This window comes from Hakea prostrata, chromosome 4 (genome assembly GCF_041222555.1).
Source record: "Hakea prostrata isolate BN-2017 chromosome 4, UWA_Hpros_2, whole genome shotgun sequence".
Classification (NCBI taxonomy): domain Eukaryota; kingdom Viridiplantae; phylum Streptophyta; class Magnoliopsida; order Proteales; family Proteaceae; genus Hakea; species Hakea prostrata.
The window spans coordinates 37547686-37559300 of NC_142603.1; positions in this window are offsets into that span (position 1 = coordinate 37547686).

Consider the following 11615-nt stretch of genomic DNA (forward strand, 5'->3'; position numbering starts at 1 on the left):
ACCAAGAGCAAAGCACTCCACACCCCGCTCATTGCCATCTATATTTGCCGGTGAAGCCTTTAGCGATAGGGAGGCATTGTCTGGCCAAGGAAAATCGAGTGGATTAAGGTTAACATCTATCCTCGACTGTCCGGCCCTCGAAAAATATCCGGCCGGCACCGGATTGATCCACCCCCGAAACGCTACCGACTGAAGATGTATTGTCTTTGAAAGACAGCTTACTTCTTGTAGGTTCCTTTATTTCAAGAGGGGAAGAATGTGCCCATTCTCCTTGCTCGGAGGGCTTTGGCCGCTTTCTAGGCGCCCGCCCCGCCGGGCGCCTCCCCAAAAAAGGGGCCCCCGCCGGCAGTCTTTTCCTAGTTTTCCACAGAAGAAAGGATTTTCACCCAAAAAAAAAAAAAAAAAAAAAAGACTCAATGTCGGGGTTTGTGCTCAAAGGATGGCTTACATAGTAGGTTAACGTGATTTACATATTCATATCTTCTTTAGAAAAGAAGTTCATACAATTTAAAAAAATTATAGGAGAATACAACTAAATTCCTTTTATTTTACTTTACTAACTTAGCAAGTAAGATCCAATCACAAAAATAATATATCTAAAATTCCGGTTTCGAACAAAGTTTTTTATTTTTTATTTTTTTTTTTATTTCATCATAGTGAATTAATCCCACAAGTATAATCCAAAATATCCACCCCCTCCCCCCAACTTTACTATCGGCATTGTGCTCAATGCAACAAGAAAACATATTTAAGATGCATACAATGGTGCTAGCAAATAGTAAAATATCAAGTAGGGTGGAGGAGATTCCCCTAAAGCAGAAGGTAAGCATTCTAAGTCTGCTTTCTTTTCTTCATTCCCTTAAAAAAATTCTGGACAAAGGAAAAAAAAAAAAATTAGTTAAACAAACAGCAACTTAAAAAAAAGTAGAAATAACAAAAAGAAAACTAAAAAACTTGGGTTGCCTCCTAAACAACGCTTGCATTATAGTTCAATGCCGAACTACCCCCAACTTTTAAGTAAAAAATATGTGTGACTTCGGAATTGAAGCCACATCCCAAGTAATGCTTAAGGTGCCACCTAGGGTCCTCAATTGAAGGTTTGGGTTTAAACCCTTCATTAATTCAGCTAGGTAAGGTGCAAGTTGCCTAGTCAAAGGCTTAGCTGAATTTAGCTCATACAATATCGTTTGTATCTCTTCTAATTTATACTTATCACATACCATCTCTAAGGGGTCATGTTTTATTAGTGCTTAGGGTAGGGATTTAGTAACATCCGCTCTAATACATTATATTTACGCATTAGTAACAAATCTTGTATCTTTTCCATTCCAACGAAAACATTCTCCTCTCTCTCTCTCTCTCTCTCTCTCTCTCTCTCTCTCTCTCATTTTTACGTTAAAGGTTTTCTTTTTATAGGAATAAAAAGATATTAATAGTTATCAGAACAAGTACATTGGATATCCATGTTTACTTACTGCAATTAAGAGTCCTATCCTGTCCATATTTATTGGTAGCATCTAAAGCAAAATTAGTAAAGATACTAAGGAGAGTTGGGGATTCAAAACTACAAAATGTAATAGAAGATAATTTGTTCTTGAGATCCACTAGTGTTGGAATAAGAAGGAGCAGCCAATATGAAGTTGTTAATTTGCTTTTAGCTTCTGGTTCAGGGCACCAAATAGCCCAAGGATGTTTGTTCTTCTTTGTGCATTGGTTAACTCCTTCCAAGATTCCCATTAGCAATGCTTCCAAGGTCTTGCCAAAATCCATTGTTCCTGTAAGAATAAACTCAACCTTTCCATCTTCTATCAGCCCCACATTCCAACTTGTACTATTCATGAGTTCGTTATAAACCCCAGCACAAAATAGTAAAGGTGAGTGGTTTGTGGTTAAGTAATGCCCAAATTCTCGAAACATGTTTTTTGTGGTGCAAGAGATGGAACGAGGGCATGGGTTTTCTTAGGTGTTTTATTAAGTTCCTTAATCCATTTATTAATGTTAATTAACAGAAAGTGAGGGTTGGGTTTATCTTTCGTGAATCACCAAGTTCCTTTCCCTCCAAATAAAACTACATGTTATGACAAATAAAGAAAAAAACCATTGGGTTGTTCTTCCATCAAGACCAAAGTTAAAGAGAAAAGTATTGCACAAATTCAAGATTGACTCTTGGGAAAAGAGATCCTTTTTGAGTCCTAGCCGGTCTCACCGCCCAAATTCTCTTTTCCATTTGCACAAAATGTTATACATGCCAAAGAGTCTTTACCTTATCTCCGCACAATCCACAAATATTGTGCACCTCCATCCATTGAGATAAAATAGATCTAACTAGTAACCACTGCATTCACGAGACGCCAAAATAAATGTCTAAAATTTGGATGGAGTGATAGTTTCCAAAAAATTTCCACTGGGGGTGTGAAAGTGCTCTAAGTTGTGGGGTATTTGTTTTCTATCAGCGCTTGTTCAACCAACTTGGCGAGAACTCGCCATTTTGCTGAAAGAAGAGGAACCCAAAAATCTTCGGAATTGTTAAGAACTAAGTGATAACAAAAGGAATTTGAGAGGTAAAAGTTGGAAAGATATTCCCTGTTGGTTCGAGATGTTAATTACCATCTTGCTACCGTAGTATTTGGGGCCCAAATCTCGGTGTTGGGATATTCTTTGATAACACTTTTTGTATTGGATAACTAGGGATCAAACTAGAAGGAGGTTTCCTTACCATTACCCACTTGCTTTCTTACCATACTTTCTGGACTTGTGAGGATCCTTGCATAGGCTTCTAGGGCCAAGAACCTCATTTTTCCTCACTTTGGGGTTAAATATACTAAAATTGGGGAAGTATTTTTACGTTAAAGTTACAAGTTGTGTTGTACTGTAAGTGCATGAGGTTGCCCAAGTAATATAGAAGTACGAGGGATGTGGTTTTCTTCCACAAGAATAAAAAAGAGTCAAATTGTACCAACTTAAAAAACACATTATTATCTAGTGATCAAAAGTGAGAATTATGTATTGATTATACTAATAAAATTATGAACGAAAATACTAAGCAAATCAATTAACAAAAATACTTGATTTCGATTTAACCAAACATGTCATAAATTATCAATCCTCCCCTTCTTACAATCAATTTACCTCTACCCTTGTTGATAGAATTACTAAATTAGATCATCCCACCTATTACTCTTGAGGGTCCTAACACATTAGATCCCTTTTACCTTGTACACATAGAAGATCAATTCAATGCATTGCATGAAACATGAATCCCCAAACAATGTCGAACAAACTGTTTAACCAATTACACATTAGATGTAATTTATCATTCTTCAACTCTATGTCTAATATGTATTCTCCATTGTTACATGTATGAAAAATTAGAAAGTGAAGAGTAGAGGATTGTATTGCATGAAAGAGAGAGATCAATAAATTAATTCATGTAAGGATCCATCTACACTCTAGTAGTAGAAATTTAGAATATCCTAGGAACATCACTCTGGACTAAGACTGATGAAGAAGCTCCAGCTGTTCTCTCTCCAAGTTCGCCCAAGGCAACAACTCTTCAGGTCTTCTCTCTCTAGAATTCATCTCCCTCTTTATTCTCTCAAATTCATCTTGGCTGATGCACTTTCCTTCCCTTTTATAAAGTGATTCCCTAGATTACATGGAATAGGATTGGTTGACTCAATCTAATACAAATATTCTCCGAATTCCAGATCTAACTTGAATAAGAAAACTACTGGTCATTGGTTAGGATTTGGACTCTAAATTTAGTAATTTGAGTTTGAATATTAGTGGAACCTCTCTTTTTGGAAATTAAAAGTATAATTTTGAGTAGAAATCCATGTGGGAAGATAAAAAAGGGAAACTCTTTGTACGTTATGGTTCCTTAGGATTCTCTTGGCCAAATTTCTTCAAATACCCATAATGCCCCTACAAAATTGGTTGGTGAGGTGTCCCACTTTTAGTTGTTGTTGAAGGAGTCCAATTGCTTGAGGTGATTCTCCACAAGCACAAATAATTAATCAGAATTAGGATTTGCTAGGAAATATATAAAATTACCACAATTACAAAAGTTAGGGGAAGAATGTCAAATATTCATTTACATGCAATATGAGGGTAAAATGATCCAAAAAAATTGTGAACACATTAAAATATAGTCAATTAACTAGTCTAAATAATATACATTCAATGAACCTATCAAGTTACCCCCAACTTAAACATTTGCTAGTCCTCGAGCAAACATAAAAATCCAGACAAACCCTCATATTGATTTAATATTCAATCTCAGTCAAGTTCAACCATAATTCAAAAATGATATAAAATGAGCTAATCAAGAGATGAGTATGCATATAAAAAAAATATGAACTTTGACCCCTATGTGTGTAGACCTTAATTGTGAAATCCCTAGTATTTCGGACCCTTTAACCCATATGGTTTCAGGACCACGACTCGGAGCTCAAGTAGACAACTGTGGACCATTCAAGTCAAGCTTTGGAAGTTCGGAAACGGATGACCTTGTAGAAGGCTGGACCCTCTATTAGAGTTTAAAAGGAGAGAGAAGATCAATAAAAAAGGCTGAAAAGGAAGATTTTGGTACGTCCGAAAACCGATAGAGGAAGGCTCAAATGTCAAGGTAAAATACACCATTGGTTAGGCCTTGAAATGACCATTTTACCCATCCAAAAATCACCGAAATCGGCGCTAGCATGAGAGAGATAGAGGGCCGGTTGAGCGGCTGGTTCGACCGCCCCCAGACCTAGTTGCTGGCCGACTCGGTATTTTGAAGCAAAAACCTATTTTAAGTTCCCAACTCCCCATAAACATACTTTTTATTGCTAGAGTGGGGCTGAGGGCTTGGGAGAGGGAGAAATTCCAAGGAGCTTGGTGGATTCTTTCCGCACGGCATCCCATCGAGGCTTGAATCATTGGGTAGCAGCGTAGAAAGGTGAACATTCATGAAAAACCCTCTTTTCCAACCTAGTTTTCATGGTATTTATTAACTTTGAATGCTATATGGTGGTTGTTTGTGTTTGTTGTGAGTAAAATATCCCAATCCCGTTTAGAGCTGGTTCAATCCGGGTTTTGTGATGATTCGATCGGTTCTAAGCGATAAAACAAAGCCAACAATGGTTTTGCCAGTGAAAGTCAAATAAAGGTCCGATCATGATCGTCCAGTTCAATATTCCAATCCAACGATCACGGTCAAAAGGAGATCAGGCGGTAAAAATTCTATATAGGCATGGCATATTCATTCAAAAGGTAACACATTGGAACTCAGTGGAACTCTCATTTGATTCTGTCTATCTCCATTAAAGCTCTAAAGAAGCCCTCGAAACCCTACCTTAACTATCGTACGACAAGATCGTTGGAGAGGCGACTACGATCAAGACTATCGGCTCTGTTTCTAACGAGTTCACTTGTCTTACGGGAAGTGGGAGTTCCATTCAGCTCAATCTAAATGCGGTTCGGATCAATCTAGATCTGAAGAGTTTGGTGTTTGATTCACGGTTCAGAGACCACAGGGAAATATGCACCAACATTTGGCGCCGTCTGTGGGAAAGCTTCAGGACGAGGTCATGGCTCAATAGCCTGAGCGGGAGGAGGTAGTACGGTCGAAATGGCGGGGGCTGGTTAGAGAGAGCCAAGAAGGATGAATCCAAAGAGAAAAACAAGAGAAATGGTGCCAACACTATAGATTCCGACAATGCAAGCTGACAAGAAACGGAGAGAGTAACAAGAGGATCACTCACCTCATCATGCTGAAATTTCGAGAGACAGTGAAGCAGCTCGAAATGCCCTTTTTGTTTCTCGGCCCGGGGCAGACGAACAAACACGCAGATTTGAAAGTATGCGACATCAGATCAGCCTGAAACACAGAATGCTGAGATCATTCCTCCAAAACAAGTAGGAGTTCGGCCGGAAGGAAGAGTTTTGATCTCATCTGCTGGAAAATCTCATACTCTTTCCCGAGTCGGGCGGTCTCTCGACCAAAATCCTCGGATGCAAGGGTTGAGAGAAACGAGGAGGAGGGGAGTTCTTACAGGGAGGAGGCAGGAGAAAATGCAAATCCAAGTTACATTCCTTTGGAGTTGGAAGGTAGAATATCATCTAAGGATGATGGTATAAGTCAAAGACAAAACTTTGAAATTGAAGAGAAGAAGAAAGAAAAATCGGGAGGATGGTAGATCTGAAGTCCATGGATATGAAATTAGTAAGAGATTTAGAAGTATTCTCATGATCAAATTAGTGATTAACAAATATGGATAATGGGGAAAATCACGGAAGAGACCATGGATCGAAATCCGTTTTCTAGAGATATTATGTGTGTGTCATTGGCGCATAATTTCAAACTTCTAGTATTTACATGTATGGTGGAGGTTCAGATCCGTTGGAACACATAATTCAGTTCAACATTTATGATGTTGTGAGCATTGATGTATTGAAGTGTCGGTCTTTTCACCGTCGTTGAAAGGTCCAGCAACAACTTGTTTTTAAATCTACTACGAGATTCAATTGGAAGTTTCAGAGATCGATAAAAAAATTTTCTGTCGAGATTCCAAGCGTTATGAAAAACAAAAAACAATGGATAACCTTGGCAATTATTAAAATCAAGGAATGGTCAGAAGTTTATGAAGAGATTCAATAAAGAATCATTAGATAAAAGACCTAAATGAAGCGGTAGCTTATGATGCTATATTGAGTTTGACTTATGATCATCTATTGGAATTCTTAATTATGAACAAGCCAGTGAACATTATAGAACTAACATCATGATGTAATCATTACGCTAATATTAAGGATATCCTGCAAGCCAGGAAGAGGCTGATGGTGATGGGAGCAAAAAGAAGAAGATGGAGTCTAAAGATGTGATCAAAGGGATCGGAGAAATGGCAGAAATATCAAGAGATAAGCCCGATCGTCAAAATAGAAGAGATGTTCCAAGACCATTTCAGAGACCTAACTCCTTTGAATACAAGAAGATCAGAAATTCTAATAAGAATCAACATCGGGGGGTTTGTGAAATGGCAAGCCACCGATGATAAAGGCATAATCCAAATAAAAACTGTAGATTTCATAGAGATCATGGTCATGATGTGTTCTATCTGGATGATTGGAGGAATTCTAAAAAATGAGATTGAACGGTTTGATCAATGGAAACGATCCGGATCGGTATGTTCAACGCGAATGAAGGACAACAAAGGTAATTTCTTGCGAATCAATGAAGGAAGGCTAGAATAATAAGAGAACAGAAGGAGGACGAAGTAGAAAAGATATTTTCAGCCTAATTCTCGATTAGAAATGCCAAAGTTGGAGAAAATCAGAGAGACAACAAAAACAATCTCAAATTATAGTCTCTGTTGGGAGCTTGAGCTTAGTCAGGTTTCAAAGTCTGGCGCATGCGAGGTATGTTAATGCATTTGAATCACATGTCATTTAAATGATTAAAGAAAAAAAATGAAATAATCTTGTGGAGAGGAAATGAGTAAATTCAAGAAGACACATGATATAGATTGTTGTTAATATCAAGTGGCAAGCAGAGAGACATTCCTGAGAGTTTTTATTGATACAGGATCTTTTGTAAACATCATGTCTTACAAAGCCTTTCAACGGTTGAAGCTGGATCTTTGTAAAGATAAAACCTTGTGGAACAAGGTTATTTGGGTTTTCTAGAGAGTCTACTTGTGGAAGGAACTATGGAGTTGACAATAACACTAGGAACACATCCACAAACGGTGACTACAATTACCAAATTACTGCTGATAAAAAATCTATCGGCATACAATATAATTATGGGAAGACCAACTTTAAATTCTATTGGTGTTGTGGTCTCAACAAGGCATTAGAAAATGAAATTCCCCACTGAAGGAGGCATTGGAGAATGCGGGTCGACCGAGAAAACTTCGAGGCAAAGTTATACAACCTTTTTGAAAGATTCCAAATCACAAGGTAAAGTTCTTGCCCTTACTATTGAAATTATGGATAGTAGAGATGAGGAGAAAATTCAGAGGGGAGAACCGGTGGAGAAATTAGAAAAATTCTCTTTCGATCTCTAAAATCCATAAAAGGGGACAATGATTGGGGCTGATCGGACCAATTAGGATAAAGTCTTGTTGAAAGAATTTCTCCGTATGAAAGTGGATGTTTTTCCTGGTTAGCCCAGGATATGCGAGGGTGAGCGAGGGAGGTTGCGGAGCATTGTCTCTGGATAGACAAGATCTTGTTAAACTTGTGAAGTAGAGAAGGAGGAATTTCTCATCAGAAAAACATGATGCAATCAAAATTGAAGTTGAAAAGCTTAGGAAATCAAAGTTTATTGAGCAGATTGAGTGTCCCAAGTGGTTAGCAAACGTCGTAATGGTGAAAAAGCATAATGGTAAATGGAGAATGTGAGTGGATTATACTAATTTGAAAAAGGCATGCCCCAAGGATTGCTATCCTTTGCCCGCAGATTGATCAGTTAATTGACATCACTTTAGGTCAACAAATGCTAAGCTTTATGGATGCCTATTCGGGCTATAATTAGATCCTTATGAAGAAGGAGAACCAACCTCACACGACATTTATGACAAATCATGAAAGCTACTGTTATAAAGTTATGCCTTTTGGATTGAAGAATGCCGGGCAACATATCAAAGAGCAATGAATAAATTGTTCGCTGATCAGATTGGGAGGAATATGAAAGTTTATGTTGATGATCTTTTGGTGAAGAGTCAATTCAAATCTGATCACCTCACTGATCTAAAGGAATGCTTTGATGTACTCAAAAAGAATGGAATGAGACTTAACCCGAGAAGTGTGCGTTTGAAGTTTCATCTAGGAAATTCTTGGGTTATATGGTCACACAAAGGGGTATTATAGGTAAATCTAGAAAAAATTAAGGCCATCTTGGATATGTCACCACCTAGCAATATGAAGGAAATCCAAAGTTTGATTCTCAGGGAAGGTTGCGGCTTTGAGCAGATTTATATCTAGATATGGAGATAAGTGTGCCCCCTTTTTCAAAGCGTTGAAGAATCTAAATGCACTCAATGAATTCAGGATGAAACGGAGGATTGTCAAAATTCATTTGAAGAATTAAAAGAAGGTTGACTAGTCCACTAGTCTTATCTCAACCAATTCTAGGAGAAGCCTTACAAATGTACTTATCCTCTTCAAAGGCTGCAGTGAGTGCTGTATTAATTCGAGAAGAAGGTACGATTCAAAATCCCATCTATTTTGTAAGTCATACATTATTAGATGCGGAATCTAGATACCTTGAATTTGAGAAGCAAACTTTAGAACCCAAGATACCGATATGGTTGAGGGAGAGTGATTTAGACCCTATCCCAGATGAGTAAGGTGCTATGACTTAAAGCATGTTTGCCAATAGAGACCATCATACATAGAGTTAGAATCAGATCTGCATTATTTGTTTCATATCATATTGAATTCTGTATGATTTACTATCATGTGTTATTATGTTATTATGGAATGAACTGCCTTGCTGAGTTCTTTTGAACTCACTCCTTTTTGCAACATCTTTGTTAGACTTATCTACAGGTACTGATGATTATGATGGTCAATACTATGAAGACCAAGCTGATGACTCTTACGATACCTAAGGTAATGGCTATGTGACTACGATGGTGAAGACTATCGATACGAGACTAGAGCTTATCAAGATTAGTCCGACTCTAGTACTTGTGTGCCAACAATGGGACATCATCTCTTTTAATTATGGATACGTTATTTATAGATTCGATGAGACCTTAGTTAAGATTTTGTTTCCTTCTTTTCTTTTCCCTTTTATTTTGGGAACCGATTGTAATCTTTCTTTTACTTTTGATCTACTTTTTCGCTGCTACTGTAGAGTAATTTTCTGCTACACTCTACATTTGATTTATTCTATTGGTATCATTTTCCACACTCTAATTGTATTTTTTGAATCTTATCTTGATCTCTTAATTTATACATGTAACTTTGACTTAATATTATTGGGAGGTTGATTTCCTCGATACTGATTTTTTGGGCTGTGGATCACACACTCGGATATGCTAGATAGGGAACCGGCTGGGTGGATGTCACAATATCTATATATTTCATTTACATTTCGTACTACATACATATGTTAAGTGCTTGGTATATGATATTGTTGACTTCACACTAATTTCGTTGGAACTCATCTTGTGTGGAAAATATATTTTTTTAGACTTGTATACAGGTTATGATGACAACATCACTTTGGAGTACCTAGTGCTGCGGGAGCAAGAGGATGCACCAACGAGCGAAGAGATGGATACCCTTGGTGATGCGTGTCCATGCTTGGACTGTTCTTACGGTATTCAACTGCTTTGATTGTCATGTGGTATTCTTTAAGATATCGTGGGGTTAGATTAAGACTACAATACTTTGATTAAATTGAAATTGAAGGACTACCTTTTAAAAAATACATGATAGCATTGAGACTTCCGCTATAATAACTATAAGTTTGATTTTACTTTGAGATTAATTTTTGGAATATATAATAACCATAATTGATACCTCTTAAACTTGCTCCTTTCATTATGCTATTTTGTATTATGTAGTTATGGATTGGCCATAAACCTTGAATCTTGTAGTTATGAATCACCTCACAGTGTTGAATGAGTCAATACCAGCTGAGTGGGGTGTGACATTGGTTGTCTGTTGGCCAGTTGATCCCAGCATACGTAAATTCTAATTATATATACATGTTCCTAGGAGTAATAGGGACTTATTAGGTAATAATTTTATGGAAGTTTAAATTTGTTTAGAGGTTTTGGACAATCATTCAGAGTAGGGGAAAACTGATGTGTATATGGTTGGTTTGATCACTTGAGTTTTCATATGGTTTTATATACAGAAGCTTATGATATGATGTAATGCTTATACATTTTATTTAGGACATGCATACATGGATTGCAACTTGTTGAGTATGCTTAATATAATATAACTTTAATGTTGTACTTTTGTATATTAGAAAGCATGTTATCTTCAAATTTAGACATGTGTATACATATTATGATTTGTCTAGATTCGTGGCTGGGAACCCAATTGTGTGCTTACCCTTTTAAACAGGGGCATTAAAAGCCCAACGAAACAAGTGGCCAGAAATGGTAGGTAGTTGGTATAGGTGTGCAAAAGACAATTGAGAGCCACGAGGAGACACAGTCCTACCAGCATATCATTCATGGTAGGGTTGCATATGATATAGGTTGGGCTTGTGGGTGCCCAAACGACAATGGAAAGTTGTGAGGGGACATGGAGTTCCTCCACTAAACTATATGTAGATGACCATAGGGTTATAAGGTGTTTATCCAAAAGACTGTTAGGAGCCGTGAGAATCAACATTCCTAGATTGGGATGGATATTGGACCAAAAGGGTCGGTGACTATTTGCATTTAGCTAGGTAATTCCCTAACATGCACCACTCTCAAACCAATGGTCATTATATAGAATTGATGGATCTATTACCCTTACCTTAGTTGTGGTGAGATAGTGGTGACCTACCCTTAGACCTTATGTTGTGATGCCCAAAAGTTGATTGGGAGTCGTGAGGGGTCGGTGGCCCAAAAGACGGTTAGGATTCGGGAGGGGTCATGACACTTGAAAGATGGTGGGGT